This window comes from Musca domestica, unplaced genomic scaffold (assembly GCF_030504385.1).
Source record: "Musca domestica strain aabys unplaced genomic scaffold, Musca_domestica.polishedcontigs.V.1.1 127, whole genome shotgun sequence".
In the NCBI taxonomy this organism is placed as follows: domain Eukaryota; kingdom Metazoa; phylum Arthropoda; class Insecta; order Diptera; family Muscidae; genus Musca; species Musca domestica.
The window spans coordinates 1415281-1438901 of record NW_026712167.1 but is presented as its reverse complement, the minus strand read 5'-3'; the positions used below and the strand labels follow the sequence as shown (position 1 = coordinate 1438901).

The 23621-nt window shown below is 34.0% G+C and overlaps 1 protein-coding gene across 1 annotated transcript in view; it reads left to right on the top strand.

The window, feature by feature from the left end:
- Nucleotides 1–23621, top strand: part of LOC109612222 (carbonic anhydrase 6-like) — an 82865-nt gene that overhangs the window by 7639 nt on the left and 51605 nt on the right. Inside the window, exon 2 of the mRNA XM_059118396.1 lies at nt 8350–8376. The gene's annotated coding sequence lies outside the window, so the exon portion shown is untranslated. The remainder of the gene's footprint in view (nt 1–8349; nt 8377–23621) is intronic.

Sequence of the window (23621 nt, the reverse complement as noted above, 5' to 3'; positions counted from 1 at the left end):
TATATCTCAAGCATTATAAAGTAAAATTTCACAGCTGAACCTACAGAATTGCTTACAGCTCCATATTAAGGTTCCTTGTTTTGAGATCTTAAACTTAAAACCCGATATTTTCCATGTGGGGCATATTGGTCCACTACTTCTGCTACCTCCCCACTAAAGGGTTCCAAATTTTCGATAACCATGAAGTTTGTAAAATGCGAAATGAGCATCCGATTGCTTCAAACTCGGCACATCTCAATATTTCTATCAACACAAGACAAGGTGTGAAGATGGAATATGTCGGACCACTCCTCCTGGCACCTTCCCCACAAAGGGTCAAATTTTTGAATTTGAATTTTTTTCAGGCCAAATCGTTAGTTATCAGAGTTAGTTTAGATGAGAAGTGAGTTCGGTATATTCCCCATAAAGGGACAACATTTTGAATAGACATAATGTAAGTCCAAATATATTTTATAAACTGATATAGGCTGAAGATATACTGATACTTTTTACTGCTACAAGTTGTTACATATTATTTCAATGTTATTTTTTAAGCAACGCAAACTTTAAATTTTCAACAAAAGTTTAAATATTAGATGATAAATATTCTCTCCTAAAATTGTTACAAATTCCCTATCTCTTTCTCTAATATATTCCAGTTTAATTACAAATCCCAACTGTAAAAGTGTTTTACAATAGCCCTCATAGTATTTAATATTTAACGTTTCACTACTACCAGTACTTATACAAAAGCCAGGGGTTCTAAAATTCAATTCTGAAGCTACAAATACTACCAATCCACTGTGCATGTCCTACATTGTATAAATTATAAACTAACGAATATTAATGATTCTACCTTATTTATGTCAAATTCAATGAAATAATAACAGCTCAGACAATGTTGCCGTGTTAAGGAGAAATGTGAGGGCGAAAGGAACGAAGAAAAAAATACAGCAACAAAACAAAAATAATTCTGGGTTGTTGTTATAATGCTAATGGGTTTTGAAAAATTGTTAAGAAATTAGAAAATCATAAATTTTCATAAGACGAGACATCAAAGACGCCAACAGTTAACCATTAGGGAGCTGTTGCTGAGTAGAAACCATACCTCACGTAAGAGCATAACATTTGAGTTTTCAAAGAACAAAATACAATTGATGTTTTTATAAAATTAAAATTTATATTTTATTTTCTATTTTTCTCTCACATTTTATAATTTTGATAGAAATTAAACACAAACATATGGAATATTTTTTTATGAATTTTTCATTATTGTTTTAAGTTCATTCTGTTCTTTATTCGACCCTATAGGTCATGTTATTTTTGGTGTGGAACATATAAGTAATACAAGAACAACACACATGTTGAAATGAATAGGAAGTCATTGCGTTTGTTATCGAATAACTTCAATTTTTATTGCTTAAAAATACATTATATTAAAAAAAAAATTGAGGTTTTATATGAGGTCTTATTTTTTAGAAGTGTTCAAAATTGGTATTACTTTTCCGATAGAGGAAAACAAAAAAAGTCTATCTCAAAAAAAAAAAATATTTTTTTTCTGTAGAATACAAAACCCTTAAAAGGTGACCTTTCCATGGAGACGCTGATTGTTTTCTATAGATGACTGGGTGAACTCGGTATGAGGTTTTTATCCCCTCAGCCACATGGCATTTGATACAGCCAAAACATGCTATTCGAAATAACGGTTTTAGACCCTAGGTCTCTTTGGACCAAATACGTTTCAGGACATTTGCAGTCGATTTTGTCTCGCTGGTGCGACATTTAGTGTGGGAGGTACCAGAAGGAGTGGACCGATACATTCTATTTTCACACCAGACCTTGGGTTAATACAAATTATTGGGATGTGTGAAATTTGAATACAATCGGACTCTTACATCAGATTTTATAAGAGTTGTAATTATTCAAAATTTTGACCCTTGTGTGGGAGAGGTACCTGATGGAGTGGACCGATATTGTCCATTTTCGCACCTAACATAGCACTGATGAAAATACTAGGATTCGCAAAATTTTCTTTGAAAATTTTGACATTTTCGTTCGGAAATGGGCAATTGCGGCCCACTCCTTCTGGTACTTCCCACAGAAAGGGTCAAAATTTTGGATATCCACGAAGCTCATATAACGCGAAATTAACATCCGATTCCATTCAATATTTCCGTAAACACAAGATCTGTTACAAAGATGGTGGAGATCCGACCACTTCTTCTGGTACCTCCCCCCACGATGGGGCAAAATTTTTGAATAACCAAAACGATCATAAAATCCGAAATAAGCATCTGCGAAATTAACATTCGATCCTATTCAGATTTGGCACATTTCTATCAACACAAGATCTGTTGTCAAGTTTATAGAGATCGGACCATTCCTTCTAGTACATCCCCCACAATAACCAAAACGACCATAAAATCCGAAATAAACATCCGGATCTCTGCATATTTCACACATGCCATTATTTCTACTAACACAAGATCATCTATGAAGATAGGATATATCCGCCCACTCCTTCTGGTACATCCCCCACAAAAGGTCAAAATTATGCATTTGGAATATCCATGAGGCTCGCATAGGCGAATTTAACATCCGATTCCATTCAGACTTAGTACATTTTAATATTTCTGTCATCTGGCACCTCTATCACAAACGGTCAAAGGTTTTAACAAATAAGCATCCGGTTCTCTTCATACTGCACACATCTCATAATTTTACTAACATAAGATCTGCTGTGAAGATGGAATATATCGGACCATTCCTTCTGGTACCTGCCCCACAAAGGGTCACAATTTTGAATATCCATGAAGCTCATTAAAAACGAAATTAACAACCGATTCCGTTCAGACTTGGTACATCTCAATATTTCCATCGACAGAAGATCTGTTATAAACAGATCGGACTATTTCTTCGAGATATTGAATAATTTTATCTCTAAAAAATGCGAAATAATCATCCGATTCTCTTCAAATTTCATATATCCTAATATCATTACTAACGCAAGATCTTGTGAGAAGATATAATATTTCGCCCCACCCCTTCTGGCACTTCCATCGAAAAGCTGTCACCATTTTGAGTAACCATGAGGCTCACACAAAATGAGCATCCGTTTATTTTTAAACTCAGCACATCCCGATATTATTTCTATTAACACAAAACCAGGTATGAAGATGGAATATGTCGGAGCATTGCTTCTGGTACCGTCCCCACAACGAAATGAGCATCGGATTCCATTCAGACTGTCGACAAAACCGACTAATACTTTTTAATTTATTTTTAATCGTCAAACAAATAATAAAATTTTTCTAGAAATAAAGTAAAAAGTCATGACCTCGTTTACCTTCGCCTTCTTTCGAAGACGGCACTCATGCCCCAATTGCCCACAATCTTAAAGTAATAAAAGCAAAAAAAAAGTGCCTAACAATGGCTAACAATTTATTGGTCATATATGACCTTATGACAATGTTCGAACATAAATATTTTCTTCAATAATCGTTTTGTCCCTTACAATCTCATTTTTGTTTTTCCCTACCCCACCTCACGCCCATGATCATATCGCTTTTATTGTGTCATACAAAACAAATTACAACATAATAACATTACAAAATGAAAAACGCCTTGTTTTCTTGTCCGTCCAAGGGAAAGTAATGTTTGACACACACACACATATATATATGCATATATTGAATGAAAGGAGGTAAAGGATATACGTACACAAACATTTATGTAGGACGAAAGTATTACCTTTGCCATCAAATTCAAGGGAAATGGAAATCAAAGACAATCTGGCCAAGACGAAGTAATGAGGCTTTTAAAGGGATTCAAATGGTAATAAGAAAAAAGTTGAGGACATGAAGGATCAAAACAATACTGTCTGCCCGAAAGATTTTAAAAGAAACATTCTTCTTAAACATGTTAAAAAGGATTCGTCGATTTTGGGAGAGAGATGTATACCCTCTGCCAATGTTCATTTATCCATATTAATAAAAGAGTAAAGTAATTGACAGACAGAGGTGTCAATCTTTGTCCGAATGAGTTAAATGAGGCTTCGTGTTTTAATATTCGTACTAGAAAGGTACGAAAGTTATTAAAAGGTACTTAATATGGTATACTTTGTACAGGGTTAAATAAAAAACTGCAACATTTTACTTTTTTATTCAAATTTTATTGAATGAAAGCAAAAAATGTCGGAAATGGCATCAAATTTTAGAATAAGTCTAGATTTGTTCCAATTGATCACCTTTGGAATGAATTATAGCTTTCAAACGGCCTATAAACCGTCACACGATGCCCGAATGTTGCTCTGCGGTATTTTGGTTTATTCTCTGAGAAGCGCTTGAGATGATTGACACTTTGTTATTTAATAGTGCCAACCTCGCTTTCCAAAATACTCCAGACACAACAGTCCAAAGGATTGGTATCCGGAGATTTTGATGGCCATTGTGCACTGGAAATAAAGCGAGTATCCTCATTTTGTGACCATTCTTGGGTGGAGCTGAAATGTTCAAGGTCTGCGACCAAAATGTTTGCGTACCCAAGGCTTTAATACACCCTCCAGAATATTTTCGAGATAATGTTCTGCATTTATTTTGATGCCACGGTCGATTAATACGAGCGGAGAGCGACCATCGGCTGTTATGGCAGCGCACACCATCACCATGGTCGGCGCTTGAGTTCTTGTGGCCAACCGAAAGCGCAAATTTTCAGCTGACGGAGAAAATCAAATTTGGCAGTTCCCCACTTTCGGCCAAGCGAAGCAACTCTTTAGCTCTTTTGAGTCTATTTTCTTTCTGTTGCGGTGTAAGTTCTTGCACTTTTTGGAATTTCGATGGCTTTACCCCGAGCTCATTCTTCAATATTTGCCGAATGGAATATTGCGATATGTTCAGCTTACGAGTCGTTTTCGGCCACTGTGACGCGAGTTTCGATCAAGTCGCCTCTTTACTTTTCGAACCATTTCTGCTGATGTTGCTGTTTTCTTCCGTCGGGCTACGCTACCAGTAGCCCGACGTCAAAGAAACGGTAACCGGTAAACGGCTTTCAGCCAAATATAAAGAAATCACACTATCACGCTTGAATTACATCACGTATAACTTTTTTTCTTAACAATTCTGACCAAAATGCTTTAGTAGGCTTGTAAACAATATAATGGGCTGTCACTGGAATAATTTTAACAGCTGTCGGACGAGTGGCTTAGAAATGACAGCAGTCTAAAGTTGGTTGCAGTTTTTCATCTCACAATGTATGGTACTTAATTTGGTACAATTTAAATTTTTGGAGCACCGATGTTTTTAGAATCCTGAAATTTGAAAATAAAATTTCTATTGGGCTGTATGATGAAGGTAGTTATGAGAATTTGTACTTAAGTCACTAAATGGTACAAAATTAGGTACAAATTGGATTTGAATGAAACAATAGAAGCTTTGGAAATTTGTACTTATGTGTACTCAAGAGAACTAAATTTGGTAAAAATTGGAATTGTGATGCACCTAATGGAGCTGGGATTCTGTAATTTGGAATGAGAGTCAGTGATGAAGTGCAGGATATATGCACCAAAGAGTTATTGGAAGTTCGAACTTAAAATTTTGGAAATGTTCTAAAATGCCACTAAATTTCTAAAATTGTACAATTTGGTATTATGGGAACGAATAGAATTAAAAACTTGAAATTTGAGCATGAGAATCAAGGTTTGAAATTAAGTTTGAGATATAAAAGTGGTTTTGGAAATTTGTACTTAGTTTATGAACTATACTAAAGGTACTAAATTTGGAACCGTTTGATTAAGGGTGAATTTCGAAGTTTTGTATTAGGGCCCTTTGTGGTGGTAGGATTGAAATAAAGAGGCTTAAGGTTTTGGAAATGTGTACTACAAGTGCACATACTAAATAGTACTATATTTGGTACCGTTTGGTATTGGGTATACAGATGGTAAATGAAATCTGGATAGTTTTTAATGTGTAGCCTGGATAATGGATAAAAATTGTTATGGTATCTTTGAGTAAAGTATTAAGGTGGCTTTGGAAATGTGTACGAGGTATAAAGTATTGATTAACATTTTTGGTTAAATTGTAAATAATTGCATATTTTGAGTAATAACCAGTAAAAAAAGCCCTAAGGTCGGGCGGGGCCGATTTTATGATACCCTACACCTCTTTGCTAATTTAGTTGAGCTCCACATAACAATTAAAAGTTTTTATGGGAGAATTCAATCATACACGCCATGATTATAATTATAATTTAAAGTTCAAAGGACTAAATATGTGGAAGCATTTGTATCTTTTAAATTCGGACTTGTGCACAATTAATTTGAAATCAGATAAAGATATATGTGGGAGCTATATCCAAATCTGAACCGATCTCGATAAAATTTAGCAAAGGTATTTCTGAATATTGTTGTTACGGAGTGCATATTACGGATGTGGGTAACAAATATAAACAATCGGATGAACAATATATATGGGAGCTATAGCTATATCTGAACCGATCTTCACCAAATTTCGCATACTACCTTCTAGACTCAATTCGGTCGTATGTGCCAAATTCCATCCCATTTGGACAAATATTAGACGTTTGGTGCACAATAAAATGTAAATCGGACGAAGATATATATGGGAGCTATATCCAAATCTGAACCGATCTCGATAAAATTTAGCAAAGGTATTTCTGAGATGCATTTGATATATTTCCCCAAATATTGTTGTTACAGAGTGCATATTACGGTTGCGGAGGATAAAAATAACAAATCGGATGAACAATATATATGGGAGCTATAGCTATATCTCAACCGATTTCGATCAAATTTGGCACACTTATTTTCAGGCCTAATTTGATTGTATGTGCAGAATTTCATACTATTCGTTACGTTTGATGCACAATAAAAGGAAATCGGACGAAGATATATATGGGAGCTATATCTAAATTTTTACCGATTATCTCCAATTTCAATAGGGTTCGTCCTTGGGCCAAACAAATGTTGTTTGGAAAATTTCATCTCAATCGGATAATAAATGCGACCTGCATTTTGTTCACAAGAATACATGGACAGACGGACGGACGGACAGACGGACTGACATGCATAAATCAACTCAGAAAATGATTCTATGCAGATCATCGAAAGGGACTATGGATCGATCTCGTTTCCTTTTGCCTGTTACACACTAATGCACAAAGACATAATACCCTGACCACTTTGTGGTGTAGGGTATAAAAAGTCCTAACACGTACTGTTGGAACGAATGCAAATTTTAGGGTGGATTTTTCTCTGACGAAGTAGCGGGCACTTGCCTTATTATTCCCAAAAAAATACTTTTAGTAATAGCCCTCGAAAAAAAATTCTCTGATAGTCATTAAAGTATTATTTTCAAACTATTCAGGCTATTTTCTGTAAAAATCTTGCAAAAATAATCTTTAAAAATCCACGCTTTTTTCTGTAATAACCTAGAAAAAATATTCTTTAAAATCCACGCTTATTGTTGTGCTGGTCCTTGAAAAAATATTCCTTAAAAATCCACGCTTATTGTTGTGATGGTCCATGAAAAAATATTCTTAAAAAATCCACGCTTATTGTTGTGATGGTCCTTGAAAAATGTTCTTATAAAATGTACATTAAATGCTTTTGGTGTGTTCTGATGGTCCATAGAAAATAAAATACCGTAGCGGTTTTTGATCTCTACCGTTTAAATTTCTTCTCAGCTTTGTTATTATAAAATCAAGCAATTAAAATAAATTATAATTTGTATTGTTATATTCTTATTGCAAATTTTAAATGTGTATATGTGTGGGTTTGTGAAAAACAATTGCTTTAAAAGTGAACCATTAAGACTTCGATTACTTTGGAAATCAAAGAGCATAACGAACGCCCTCCCAAAAATACGCACTCATAGTTTTACACATTTCGGTAACCCAGTGAACAATTTCCAGAGTACTCAAGAAATTATATGTTACGAAACCAACTCTATTCTAGGAATATGAAATATTCATCAAAATTTGAAAAAGTTTCATTCGAAAATGTCGACATTTTGGAAAAGCTTAATTTTTTTGCCCAGTACACAAAGGTCATAATGTTACATAAAGGTTATAAATTGCCTTCATATCCTACCATTTTGCAAAGTTGTAATCACCATCACGCAAGTAAAAATCTGCTTACTGGGATATATATTTACATACATATATATTAAAGACAACTTGTATTGGAATTTTCCAAAAATCATTGTCATTGCCCGCCCTGTCATTAATTTGGTGGTGTGTGTGTTTTTGATTTTTTTGTTCCTTTTATTTAAAATTCATTTCATTTAGAAGCATTTAATTATTCCCATTAGTTGTTCAATATTTTATCACAACAATAATTATATAATTTCTTTTTAGGAAAGCCACAAAAACAACAAAACCCTGGTAAGGACAATTTATTTAATATTTTTTTTGTTACAACTACCATAGAATATTTTTAAATTTAAGAACATAAACAATTGACATAAATTAATGATGAACTATCAATCTGCATGGCATTGTTTATGTAACCAATAGCCAAGAAAGCTGTCTGGTACATCTACCCTCAGTAGCAAGGACAAATTTTTAAATAAATTATTTTAAGTAAACACTAATACATTGATAATTTATTTACACCAGAAATTAATTAAACTGAATCTAATTGAAACACACTTGAGTGAATTTTTTTACCGAACTTAGGAAAGGGGATGGTTTGTTTGGGAAGTATTATTGGGGGCATTAGGTAAGATTATTTAAAAATTGAATAAAAAACAAGTTAAAAAGTATCAGTCGGTTATGCCGACAGAGGTATACCCTCAGTCAATCTTCAATTATTTAAACATATTTTGACTTCTGTTAGGATTTTTCAAACGACTGGCCCCTGTATTCTTGATGAGCATAAAATTCTATGTCGATTTAGCGATGTCCGTCCGTCTGTGGAAATCACTCTAGCTTCCGAACAAAAAGGAGTTGGTTGATAAAACTTTGCTCAAATGTATATTATGTCTGCAGGACTTTTGGTATTGAAAATAGGCCACGTAGGTTCACATTTTGGTATATCCCCAATATTCGGTATTTTGGTGATTTAAGCGACATTGTTCACCGGAAATTTTTCAAATTTGCTATTTGAAGCCTATGATAGAAAATTGTCTGTGCAGGTCCGCGTCTTCGTATAGCCCCAATATAACGGTACCTCCCGATATTCGGTATTTTGATAATTTTAGCGAGATATTCAACAGAATTGTTTCAAATTTGGTATTTGAAGTTCGTAATGGATACTGGAACCTATGATAGAAAGTTGTCTGTGCAGCTCCAAGTTTTGGTATAGCCCCCTACAATGATACCTCTCTATATTCGGCATTTTAATGATTTTAGCTACATTATTCACCGATTTTTTCAAGTGAGGCATTTGAATATTGTAATGGCTCATGACAAAACTTGCCTCTGCAGGACCACGTCGTCGTATAGACCTAATATAACGGCTACATTCGATATTTTTAAGATTTTAAGTGAATTTTTATTTTCTTGAAAATTTCCAAATTCATTCAACGTCCGACCCGGCCGAACTTACAGCTTTTTTCCTTGTCATACTTCATCTATTACAGATAAAAACATTGATATGGGCAATTTTACAAGAAAATCGAACATAGACGTTATAATTTGAACAGAATTCGCTGGCTTGTTTCGCAGGCTATGTCCAATGAAAGTATTGAAAATTGTGACCCTTTGTGGTTGAGGTACCAGAAGGGGTTCGCAGATATATATCATCTTCACAACAGATCTTGTGTTAGCGAAAATGTTTCTATGTTTGAAATTTGAAGAGAAATGGATGCTTATTTCGCTTTCTCTGAGCGTTTTGTTTTTCAAAACCTTCAGCCATATGTGGGGGAGTTACCAGAAGAAATGGTCCGATCCCTACCATTTTATCTCATGTTGATGTAAATATTGAGATGTACTAAGCCTAAATGGAATCGGATGTTAAGTTCGCGTTTTATGAGCTGCAGAGATATTCAACATTTTGACCCTTTGTGGAGGGGGGGGGGGGGGGGGTACCAGAAGGAGTGGACCTATATATCCCATCTCCACAGAATAAGCAGAAATAATGGGATATGTGAAATATGAAGGAAATAAAATGATTATTTCGGATTTTATAATCGTTTTTGTTATTCAAAACGTTGATATTTTATGGGGGAGGTACCAGAAGAAATGATCCGATAGAATCATAGAGATATAGAGATATACCAAGTCTGAATGAAACCGTTTTATTCACATTTTATGAGCTTCATGGATATTGAAAATTTTGCCTCAGAAGGAGTGGACCGATACATTCCATCTTTACACCAGCCCATGGTTTAATAAAAATATGTGATGTGTGAAATATGAAGAGAACTGGATGCTTATTTCTGATTTTATGATCGTTTTTTGGTTATTCCAAACTTTGACCATTTGTGGGGGAGGCACCAGAAGGAATGATCCGATCTCCACCATATTTTTAACAGATATTGTGTTGATGGAAATATTGAGATATACCATATCTGAATAAAATAGGATGTTAATTTCGTGTTTTATGAGCTTCATGGATATTCAAAATTTTGTCCCTTTGTGGGAATCGGATGTTAATTTCGTGTTTTATGAGCTTCATGAATGTTCAAAATTTGGGCCCTTTGTGGGTGAGGTACCAGAAGTAGTGATCCCCATTATTTCACCTTCACAACAGACCTTGGATTTATAAAAATATTTTGATGTGTGTAATTTGAAGACAATCGGACTCTTATATTTATATTTATTTAAAATTTGAGCCTTTGTGGGGGAGGTACTTGATGGAGTGGACCGATATTGTCCTTTATTCGCACCAAACCTAGCACTGATGCAAATAATAGTATTTGCAAAGTTGGAGCAAAATCGGATTATTCTTTCTTTTCTGTGCACTAAATCGTTTTCTTTGAAAATTTCATACTGTTGTAGGGGAGGCACCAGAAGGAGTTGACCGATATTGCCCATTTCCAAAGTGGGTCTATATTGATAATAATATTACGATCTACCAAGTTTGGGGGGAAAATCGAATTCTTCTTGCGAGAATTAGTACTAGACACTGAAACGGAATTGGCCTAAAGAGACCTGGGGTCTGAAACAGTAATTGCGAAGAGGCACATTTTGGCCGTATCAACTGATATATACCGTCGGTAGGCTGAGGGTATAATAATTAAAGGAATTTCGGACATAACTGTCCTAAAGAAAAAACAAAACAAGTGAAAAAGCAGTACGTTCGGCCGGGGCTGACTTTGAATATTCTCCACTATTTTGGAAATTTTCAAAATAAAAAAAAAAATAAATAAATAAATAATAGAATAGAATGTCGTTATATAAATTCTGTTTTAATCTTAAAAATACCGTATGTAGGGAGTTACCGTTATTTTGGGGTCTATGCGAAGACTTGGACCAGCAATTTTCTGTCACAGGCTATAGTACCCAGTACGAAATTTTAACAATTCCAGTGAATAATGTAGCTATAATCATCAAAATACGGAATATAGGGAAGTACAGATATTTAAGGGCCATGCGAAGACCTGCTCAGAAATTTCTTTCATAGGCTGTACTTCTCATTAGGAACTTCAAATACGAAATTTGAAACAATTCCCTTGAATAGAGTCGCTTAAATCATCAAAATACCGAATATCGGGAGGTACCGATATTTAGGGGCTATACGAAGTATATAAGGGCTATGATGGAGGGTATAAAAATATATTCAAAGAAAAAATTAATAGAACAGTGTTTGGCTTGCTTGTTTGGGATACCATAGTATTTTGTTGTTGCAAAATCGTCAGGCAAAATCCCATTATTGTTGTTTTTATAAAAACAACGTTTGTTTATGAGTGGAGAACGATGGTAATGTTTACCAGGGGGTAAGGCAGGGAATACCTAGGTTTCGGAAAGAGCCACCAATCCTCATCAGTTCCCTTGTTTCTTGTCTGGGATATTCTCCCCAGAAGTTATTTTAAAAAATAACTTCTATGACAAAAAACATTTTTTACCCAAGTGACGAGATCGTAAGCTCAATAGAAGAGGAACAAAAGAATTACATAAAACGAAAATTCTTTTGGAAAATCTTCTAAATCTAGGTTGAACGAAAGCATAACAAGTGGAGAAAGATGTAAATGTTTATAAGTGCGGTTGTAAGATTTAGAAGATTTTCCAAAAGAATTTTCGTTTTATGTAATTCTTTTGTTCCTCTTCTATTGAGCTTACGATCTCGTCACTTGGGTAAAAAATGTTTTTTGTCATAGAAGTTATTTTTAAAATAACTTCTGGGGAGAATATCCCAGACAAGAAAAAAGGGAACTGATGAGGATTGGTGGCTCTTTCCGAAACCTAGGTATTCCCTGCCTTACCCCCTGGTAAACATTACCATCGTTCTCCACTCATAAACAAACGTTGTTTTTATAAAAACAACAATAATGGGATTTTGCCTGACGATTTTGCAACAACAGAAAAAACAAGTAAGCAAAGGCTACAGTCGAGCGGGGCCGACCGTTGAATACCCTACAACACTATAATAAATGATACAGTTTATATAGGCCATATACTCGAAAGAATTCCACAAGATATTGTGACAAATAATAAAAGAAAACCATCAGGTTTCGTTCTAATTTTCGAATAATAGAAACTTGATCTAATTTGCTCATTTCCAATTTATAGGAAGATGTTGCACGTAAATGGTCCTCCTAGATCTGGAACCAATATTTCCCAAAGACATATAATCTCTCAGAAGTGGCAAAAGATTAACATTTATTATTGGTTTTGACTTAAACGCATCTATATGAGATACAGACATTTGACTATATTCTTCAACGAAATCAGCCTTAACGAAATAGTCAGAAGTGCGTCTTTCCTGTATTTGTGAATTCTCCAAAAAGACACTGGAATGGATATTTTCGTATTTTGTCTACAAAAGTTGGCAAACTAGTTCACACATTGAATATTTTTGGATGGCCATCCAAAACTATTTGGCTTTTGCAATGTCCGGTAACCTCCATTCAAATGCGATCGGGCGATAATTACGACCTGCTGACAATTTTGCAGTTTTTTTGTCCATTTCAACCCCTAAATATATGGCGATTATCTCCAAAAAGAGTAGGCTTCTATTCTGACCCTCATCTTATCCCCATGCACAATTTCATAAGGATCGGGCCATAAATGCGATCTGTATATGATATCCTGATATCCTAACTACTTAGTTTTGTTAGATGTAGAAATATTACCAAATGTTTAATTCAAAATGAAAATATGCCAAAAATATGACAAAATTGAAAAAATATGAGAAAATTTTACAAAATCAATATTTTCATCTTTAGAGAGGTATTTTTATGCGATTTTTTAGACGTTTTTTCTTTCCTGACAAGAGGCCATTCTGAATTAATGAGAACTGTCGAACTGTCATATGTGAGTTCAGCCGTTCAGCCGTTCTCGACATATAAGAGATTTTTCAAGCATATCCTCTTTGATAGACATATATATCGCACATATTTTGCTATATATCCGATTTGATGGATGTTAACATCAATGTAAAGATCAGAAGTCACCTTGTCATGGCTTTTGATTTCGCCGGGATTTAAAATATTCGCGGTTTAATGAAAAATTTTGAATTTTTTTAACACAAAAGATATGGTCTATTGTACCCGCTAAATATTATCCGATGACCACCCGAATTGGTAGGCTTCTTCCCCGCACTAAAGTCTAGCTACATGCGCAATTCCGCGTCGATTGGTCTATAATTGCGACCTGTAGAGCAACTGCAAAATCAGGAATTTTTTCAGTTTTTGGTCCATTTCAACCCCTAAATATTATGCGATCATCACCAAAAGAAATAGGGTTCTATTCTGACCTTAACCCCACCTACATTCTAAATTTCGTGAAGATCGGGCCATAATTGCGACCTGTAGAGTGATTACAAATTAACATGGACAGACGGACAGACGGACAGACGGACAGACGGACGGACGGACATACATAGCTAGATCGACTCAGCTCGGCGAGCTAGGAAGATCCATATGTACTTTCCTATATGGGAAACCAATATTTCGAGGTGTTACATAAATTCTGGCCCAATCAAACTTATAATACCCCCAACACATAGTGTTGTAGGGTATAATTAATGTTTAATGAATATTAAATCTTCATTTTCTTTAGCATGGAATATTTTTTCGCTTTTAAATGTTGAACACTTCAGTTTCTTTTTTTGGCCATAACTCCTTTATTATTGTATTTTTCGCACTTTAAATACGAGGTTTTCCCCTCACAACTATTCCTTTGAAAACCGCCTTTAAATCATAATAAAATATTTTGTTCTCCATTTTTTAAAAGAATATTGTACCAGGAATCCAGTATCATGGGAAAACCGCAATTATCTTCATCATTCATAATAACACCAAAGGCAACGTCCATGGAAATTGCAAAAAAAAAAAAGAAACGAAACGAGAAAATGGCAATGAAAGTCATGCATACTCTCAATTATGAAACGCTCATCTCATCCAGCTTATGATTGAGAAGTAGCTTTATATTGATGGCATATTTCAACGTGGCCAGTCGAGCAAATTGCTCTTCTCTACAGCTGCTACTGTTGCTGCTGTTGTTGAAGAACCTTAAGGCACTTTCCAGGTTTTGTGAGTATATGTGTGTGAGTTTATTTCTCTTCCTGCTCCTTCCATTCTTTTTTTCCGTGTGATGGAGGATAATCTTCCTTTGTTAATTATTGGTAGTGGTCAATACGTTAGTGTTGGCTTTAATCTTTTGTAGCTGCTACTACTGCTGCTGCTGCCGTTGGTGGGTTTTGTTATTGTCGTTGCCATTACTTTTCTTGTTGTTATTGTCGTTTGTGTGTTATTTTCCCCCTATATGTCAATACTTGAACACTATGTCGTCCAATAATGATCAAATTTCCAATAAATCGCCTCATCTCTGATTTCATGCCTGCTCCTCAATGCTAACACTCTCACAATGATGAGGACGATGATGATACTTACCCATCTACTTGAATGTTTTGTACATGGAGAACATGCATCGACGACATACTCTCAAGCATAACATGAACACACTCACACACACACACATATCCTGACAGATAAACTATCATAATGACAACAATAACAACTACAAGCACTTGAGAGCATAAACAGCACAGTGGAAGGAAAAGTGAAAGCGTGGATTTTTAAAGAATATTTTTTCAAGGACCTTCTGAATAATAAGCGTCGATTTTTAAAGAATATTTTTTTCAAGGACCAATAGACCAAGAAACGTGGATTTTTAAAGAATATTTTTTCAAGGACCTTCCGAATAATAAGCGTGGTTTTTTAAAGAATATTTTTTCAAGGACCTTCTGAATAATAAGCGTGGATTTTTAAAGAATATTTTTTCAAGGACCTCTACTACAATAAGCGTGGATTTTTAAAGAATATTTTTCAAGGACCTTCTGAATAATAAGGGTGGATTTTTAAAGAATATTTTTTCAAGGACCTTCTGAACAATAAGCGTGGATTTTTAAAGAATATTTTTTCAAGGACCTTCTGAATAATAAGCCTGGTTTTTTAAAGAATATTTTTTCAAGGTCCTTCTGAATAATAAGTATGGATTTTTAAAGAATATTTTTTCAAGGACCTTCTGAATAATAAGCGTGGTTTTTTTAAGAATATTTTTTCAAGGACCTTCTGAATAATAAGTATGGATTTTTAAAGAATATTTTTTCAAGGACCTTCTGAATAATAAGGGTGGATTTTTAAAGAATATTTTTTCAAGGACCTTCTGAATAATAGCGTGGATTTTTAAAGAATATTTTTTCAAGGACCTTCTGAATAATAAGCGTGGATTTTTAAAGAATATTTTTTCAAGGACCTTCTGAATAATAAGCGTGGATTTTTAAAGAATATTTTTTCAAGGACCTTCTGAATAATAAGCGTGGATTTTTAAAGAATATTTTTTCAAGGACCTTCTGAATAATAAGGGTGGATTTTTAAAGAATATTTTTTCAAGGACCTTCTGAATAATAAGCGTGGATTTTTAAAGAATATTTTTTCAAGGACCTTCTGAATAATAAGCGTGGATTTTTAAAGAATATTTTTTCAAGGACCTTCTGAATAATAAGGGTGGATTTTTAAAGAATATTTTTTCAAGGACCTTCTGAATAATAAGCGTGGATTTTTAAAGAATATTTTTTCAAGGACCTTCTGAATAATAAGCGTGGATTTTTAAAGAATATTTTTTCAAGGACCTTCTGAATAATAAGCGTGGATTTTAAAGAATATTTTTTCAAGGACCTTCTGAATAATAAGCGTAGATTTTTAAAGAATATTTTTTCAAGGACCTTCTGAATAATAAGCGTGGATTTTTAAAGAATATTTTTTCAAGGACCTTCTGAATAATAAGCGTGGATTTTTAAAGAATATTTTTTCAAGGACCAATAGACCAAGAAACGTGGATTTTTAAAGAATATTTTTTCAAGGACCTTCTGAATAATAAGCGTGGATTTTTAAAGAATATTTTTTCAAGGACCTTCTGAATAATAAGCGTGGATTTTTAAAGAATATTTTTTCAAGGACCTTCTGAATAATAAGGGTGGATTTTTAAAGAATATTTTTTCAAGGACCTTCTGAATAATAAGCGTGGATTTTTAAAGAATATTTTTTCAAGGACCTTCTGAATAATAAGCGTGGATTTTTAAAGAATATTTTTTCAAGGACCTTCTGAATAATAAGCGTGGATTTTTAAAGAATATTTTTTCAAGGACCTTCTGAATAATAAGCGTAGATTTTTAAAGAATATTTTTTCAAGGACCTTCTGAATAATAAGCGTGGATTTTTAAAGAATATTTTTTCAAGGACCTTCTGAATAATAAGCGTGGATTTTTAAAGAATATTTTTTCAAGGACCTTCTGAATAATAAGCGTGGATTTTTAAAGAATATTTTTTCAAGGACCTTCTGAATAATAAGGGTGGATTTTTAAAGAATATTTTTTCAAGGACCTTCTGAATAATAAGCGTGGATTTTTAAAGAATATTTTTTCAAGGACCTTCTGAATAATAAGGGTGGATTTTTAAAGAATATTTTTTCAAGGACCTTCTGAATAATAAGCGTGGATTTTTAAAGAATATTTTTTCAAGGACCTTCTGAATAATAAGCGTGGATTTTTAAAGAATATTTTTTCAAGGACCTTCTGAATAATAAGCGTGGATTTTTAAAGAATATTTTTTCACGGATCCTCTGAATAATAAGCGTGGATTTTTAAAGAATATTTTTTCAAGGACCTTCTGAATAATAAGCGTGGATTTTTAAAGAATATTTTTTCAAGGACCTTCTGAATAATAAGCGTGGATTTTTAAAGAATATTTTTTCAAGGACCTTCTGAATAATAAGCGTGGATTTTTAAAGAATATTTTTTCAAGGACCTTCTGAATAATAAGCGTGGATTTTTAAAGAATATTTTTTCAAGGACCTTCTGAATAATAAGCGTGGATTTTTAAAGAATATTTTTTCAAGGACCTTCTGAATAATAAGCGTGGATTTTTAAAGAATATTTTTTCAAGGACCTTCTGAATAATAAGCGTGGATTTTTAAAGAATATTTTTTCAAGGACCTTCTGAATAATAAGCGTGGATTTTTAAAGAATATTTTTTCAAGGACCAATAGACCAAGAAACGTGGATTTTTAAAGAATATTTTTTCAAGGACCTTCTGAATAATAAGCGTGGATTTTTAAAGAATATTTTTTCAAGGACCTTCTGAATAATAAGCGTGGATTTTTAAAGAATATTTTTCAAGGACCTTCTGAATAATAAGCGTGGATTTTTAAAGAATATTTTTTCAAGGACCTTCTGAATAATAAGCGTGGATTTTTAAAGAATATTTTTTCAAGGACCTTCTGAATAATAAGCGTGGATTTTTAAAGAATATTTTTTCAAGGACCTTCTGAATAATAAGCGTGGATTTTTAAAGAATATTTTTTCAAGGACCTTCTGAATAATAAGCGTAGATTTTTAAAGAATATTTTTTCAAGGACCTTCTGAATAATAAGCGTGGATTTTTAAAGAATATTTTTTCAAGGACCTTCTGAATAATAAGCGTGGATTTTTAAAGAATATTTTTTCAAGGACCTTCTGAATAATAAGCGTGGATTTTTAAAGAATATTTTTTCAAGGACCTTCTGAATAATAAGGGTGGATTTTTAAAGAATATTTTTTCAAGGACCTTCTGAATAATAAGCGTGGATTTTTAAAGAATATTTTTTCAAGGACCTTCTGAATAATAAGGGTGGATTTTTAAAGAATATTTTTTCAAGGACCTTCTGAATAATAAGCGTGGATTTTTAAAGAATATTTTTTCAAGGACCTTCTGAATAATAAGCGTGGATTTTTAAAGAATATTTTTTCAAGGACCAATAGACCAAGAAACGTGGATTTTTAAAGAATATTTTTTCAAGGACCTTCTGAATAATAAGCGTGGATTTTTAAAGAATATTTTTTCAAGGACCTTCTGAATAATAAGCGTGGATTTTTAAAGAATATTTTTTCAAGGACCTTCTGAATAATAAGCGTGGATTTTTAAAGAATATTTTTTCAAGGACCTTCTGAATAATAAGGGTGGATTTTTAAAGAATATTTTTTCAAGGACCTTCTGAATAATAAGCGTGGATTTTTAAAGAATATTTTTTCAAGGACCTTCTGAATAATAAGGGTGGATTTTTAAAGAATATTTTTTCAAGGACCTTCTGAATAATAAGCGTGGATTTTTAAAGAATATTTTTTCAAGGACCATCACGACAATAAGGGTGGATTTTTAAAGAATATTTTTTCAAGGACCTTCTGAATAATAAGCGTGGATTTTTAAAGAATATTTTTTCAAGGACCATCACGACAATAAGCATGCATTTTTCAAAAATATTTTTTCAAGGACCATCACAACAATAAGCGTGGATTTTTCAAAAATATTTTTTTAAAGGACCATCACAACAATAAGCGTGGATTTTTCAAAAATATTTTTTTAAAGGACCAAAGGATCACTAAGCATGGATTTTTAAAGAATATTTTTCAAGAACCATAGGATTAATAAGAGTGGATTTTTCCAGAATATATTTTTTTAAGGACCAAAGGATCACTAAGGGTGGATTTTTCCGCAGAGAACCCCTTCAAGTTTTCGATCCAACGAAATCCTTTAAAAAGTCTTTTCTAAGGGGAAGACCTCTAAAAGATCTTCGACTTCATTTTTTCCTCTCCACTGTGCTACACTCCGACCAGCACTTCATTCGTTTCACTTTGGACTTTTACGCCGAATGGCCAGCAGCTGTAGCAGTCGAAGTGACTACAACGTATCATCTTCTTTTGACAAAATGACATTTTCGACAGGATTCTGGGCAATGTCCAGGAATGTGAATGTACATATGTCAGTGAGTGTATTTGAGTATGTGCGTGTGTTGTGCATGCGATTGTATGATATTTCATACACATACTTCAGATATTTGGAAAATGTGTATGCATTCGTGTGTGTGTGTACTTGAGTTTCGGTATTGTATATCAAAATGTGAACACACACACTTGCATACATATGTACTGAAAGGTAATCTTACACTTCAACACCACATACATACTCACAAAAATACACACACACACACATGCTCTCAAATAACATACATACATTGGATATTTTTGTTCATGGAAGATTTATTGTGGCTATTGTTGTTGTTGCTACTATTTTTTTCCAAGCTCCTTGTATTCGTGTGAGTGCGTGTGTAGGCCGTGTCATGCAATGTCAATACTTTGAAATGTCCTACTCATAGCACAACACAGGATAATACCTTTGTTGTCGCTCTTGAGTGGTTCAAAAGTATCAAAGATAATTGCAAAAAATACAACAGCAACAACACCAACAACATTTTGTACTTTTGTACATTCTTCTCATCTCGTCGTACAATATTTAACAAGTTTCTCAATAACTTTTCATTTGTATGGCTTTAATTGCAGGAAACTTTTGTAAATTTTCGACAACAATAAGGTATGAGAATAAGCCATGGCCTAGGGCATGGGGAGGCAGTTTTATGGCTTTGATTTTCTTGAAGTAATTCAAATGTATATGTTGACTGGGAAGGCGAATATGCACCATGGCACACTATTTTTGTATCAAAGTCCTCTTTGCCACAGATACTGATTACTTAGTAATGAGTAAAAATTATTCTTTCGACTCACATATTGGTACAGGATATTATGTGTTTGCTATGCATATCAGCATGTCCGTCTGTTCTGTAAATTTAGCGAAAACCGCTTCAGACGTTAGCTCCCCTAAAACGTAAGATGCACTCCATAACAATGATTTACGCTACAAGTTATCAGAATACATTAGTCAAATTTCGTCGAGATCTGTCCAGATTTAGGTATAACTCCCATAAATATTTTTCGGATATTTATACCCTTATTTATATACCTTTAGATGCGGCCAAAATGTGACTCATCGCAATAACGATTTAAGACTCTAGGTCTCTTTGGATCAAATCCATTTCAAGAACTTTCGAGTCGATCTAGCGATGTCCGTACGTCCGTTCGTCTGTCTGTCTGGCTGGTGGGCATGATAATTTTCGAAGCGAGTATCCGATTTGGTCCAAACTTGGTACATCGTAATATTATTTTCAAACTTAGATCGAGTTCGGAGAGGGCAATATCGGTTCACTCCTTCTTGTACCTCCCCTACAAAAGGTCGAAATTTTCAAAGAAAATATTGTACTGCAGGAAAGGAAAATCCGACTTTGCTTCTGTTTTGAAAATTTGAATTTTTGCATCAGTGTTAGGTCATGTTAGAAAATGCACAATATGAGTTCACACCATCAAATACTTCCCCCACAAAGGGTCAACATTTTGAATAATTATAACTCTTATAAAATATAAAACAAGTAAACAAAGGCTACAGTCGAGCGGGGCCGACCGTTGAATACCCTACAACACTATAATAAACGATACAGTTTATATAGGCGAGATACTCGAAAGAATTCCACAAGATATTGTGACAAATAATAAAAGAAACGTTCTCAAATTTTCGAAAAATAGCAACTTAAACGAATTTGCTCATTTCCAATTTATTGGTAGATGTTGCATATAAATGGTCTTCCTAGATCTGGAACCAATATTTCCCAAAGACCCATAATCTCTCAGAAGTGGCAAAAGATTAACATTTATTATTGGTTTTTGACTGAAACGCATCTATATAAGATACAGACATTTGACTATATTCTTCAACGAAATCAGCGTTAACGAAATAGGCAGAAGTGCGTCTTTCCTGCATTTGTGAATTCTCCAAAAAGTCGCTGGAATGGACATTTTCGTATTTAGTCTACAAAAGTTGGTAAACTATTTCACACATTGAATATTTTTGGATGGCCATCCGAAACTGCTTGGCTTTTGCAATGTGCGGTAACCCCCATTCAAATGTGCGTGAGGATCGGGCGATAATTACGACCTGCTGACAATTTTGCAGTTTTTTGGTCCATTTCAACCCCTAAATATATAACGATCATCTCCAAAAAAAGTAGGCATCTATTCTGACCCTCATCTTATCTCCATGCAAATTCGTAAGGATCGGGCCATAAATGCGATCTATTAATTCAAAATGAAAATATGCCAAAAATATGACAAAATTGAAAAAATATGAGAAAATTTTACAAAATCCATATTTTCATCTTTAGAGAGATATTTTCATGCTATTTTTTAGATGTTTTTTCTTTCCTGCCAAGAGTCCATTCTGAGTTAATGAGAACTGTCGAAATCAGTTCAGCCATTCTCGACATATAAGATATCTTTCAAGCATATCTTCTTTGATAGACATATATATCGCACATATTTGCTATATATCCGATTTCTTGGATGTTAACATCAATGTAAAGATCAGAAGTAACCTTGTCATGGCTTTGTGATTTCGCCGGGATTTAAAATATTCGCGGTTTAATGAAAATTTTTGATTTTTTTCAACACAAAAGATATGGTCTATTTTACCCGCTAAATATCATCCGATGACTACCCAAATTGGTAGGCTTCTTCCCCGCCCCAAACTCTAGCTACATGCGAAATTCCGCGTCGATTGGTCTATAATTGCGACCTGTATAGCTACTACAAAATCCGACATTTTTCCAGTATTTGGTCCATTTCAACCCCTAAACATTTGGCGATCATCTCCAAAAGCAATAGGGTTCTATTCTGGTCCAAGCCCCACCTTCATTCTAAATTTCGTGGAGATCGGGCCATAATTGCGACCTGTAGAGTGATTACAAATTAACATGGACAGACGGACAGACGGACGGACGGACATACATAGCTAGATCGACTCAGCTCGGCGAGCTAGGAAGATCCATATATACTTTCCTATGTGGGAAACCAATATTTCGAGGTGTTACATAACTTTTGGCCCAATCAAACTTATAATACCCCCAACACATAGTGTTTTAGGGTATAAAAAGAGTCCGTTTTTCTTTCAATTACACACATCACAATATTTTTTATTAACCTACGGTCTGGTGTGAATATGGAATATATCGGTCAATCCATCTGGTACCTCCCCCACAAAGGGTCAACATTTTGAATAACCAAAACTATTAGAAAATCCAAAATAACCTCCGGTTCCCTTAATATTTCAAACATATCCTTCTCTTTACTAACGCAAGATCTGCTTTACAGATTGGATATATCGATCCACTCCTTTTGGTACCTCCCTCACAAAGCGTCAAAATTTTAAATATATATTAAGCTCATAAAATATTTATATCAATACAGAATCTGTTATAAAGATGATACAGATTAGACCATTCCTTCTGATACCTCCACCACAAGGGGTCAAAATTTTGAATAAACAAAACTATTAAAAAAATCCAAAATAACCTCCGGTTCCCTTAATATTACAAACATATCCTTCTCTCTATTAACGCAATATCAGCTTTGCAGATAGGATATATCGATTCACTCCTTTTAATACCTCCCCCACAAACGGTCAGAGTTTGGAATTACCATGTAGCTCTTATAATCGAAATGAACATCTGATTCTCTTCAAATTTCACACATCTCAATATTTCTACTAACACAATATTTTCTGTGAAGATAGGATATATCGGTCCTCTCCTATACTACCTGCCCCACAAAAGGGTAAAAATTTTAAATATCATAAAACGCTAAGTTAACATCCGATTCCATTCAGACATTGTACATCTCTATATTTCTATCAACACAAGATATGTTATAAAAATCGTAGAGATAGGACCATTCCCTCTGGCACCTCCCCACAAAGGGTCGACATCTTAGGTATCTATGAAGCTCATAAAACGCGAAATGAATATCCGATTCCATTCAGAACAAGATCTGTTATAAAGATGGTAGAGATCGGACCATTCCTTCTGGTACCTACCCCACAAAGGGTCAAAGTTTTGAATAACCAAAACGTTTATACAATCCGAAATAAGCACCAGATTATCTTTATATTTCACATATTCTATTATTTCTACTAACACAAGATCTGTTGTAAAGATGGGATATATCGGCCCACCCCTTTTGGTTCCTCCCCCACAAAGGCTCAACATTTTGAATACCCATGAAGTTCATAAAACGCGAAATTAACATTCGATTCCAAGCAGTTTTGGTA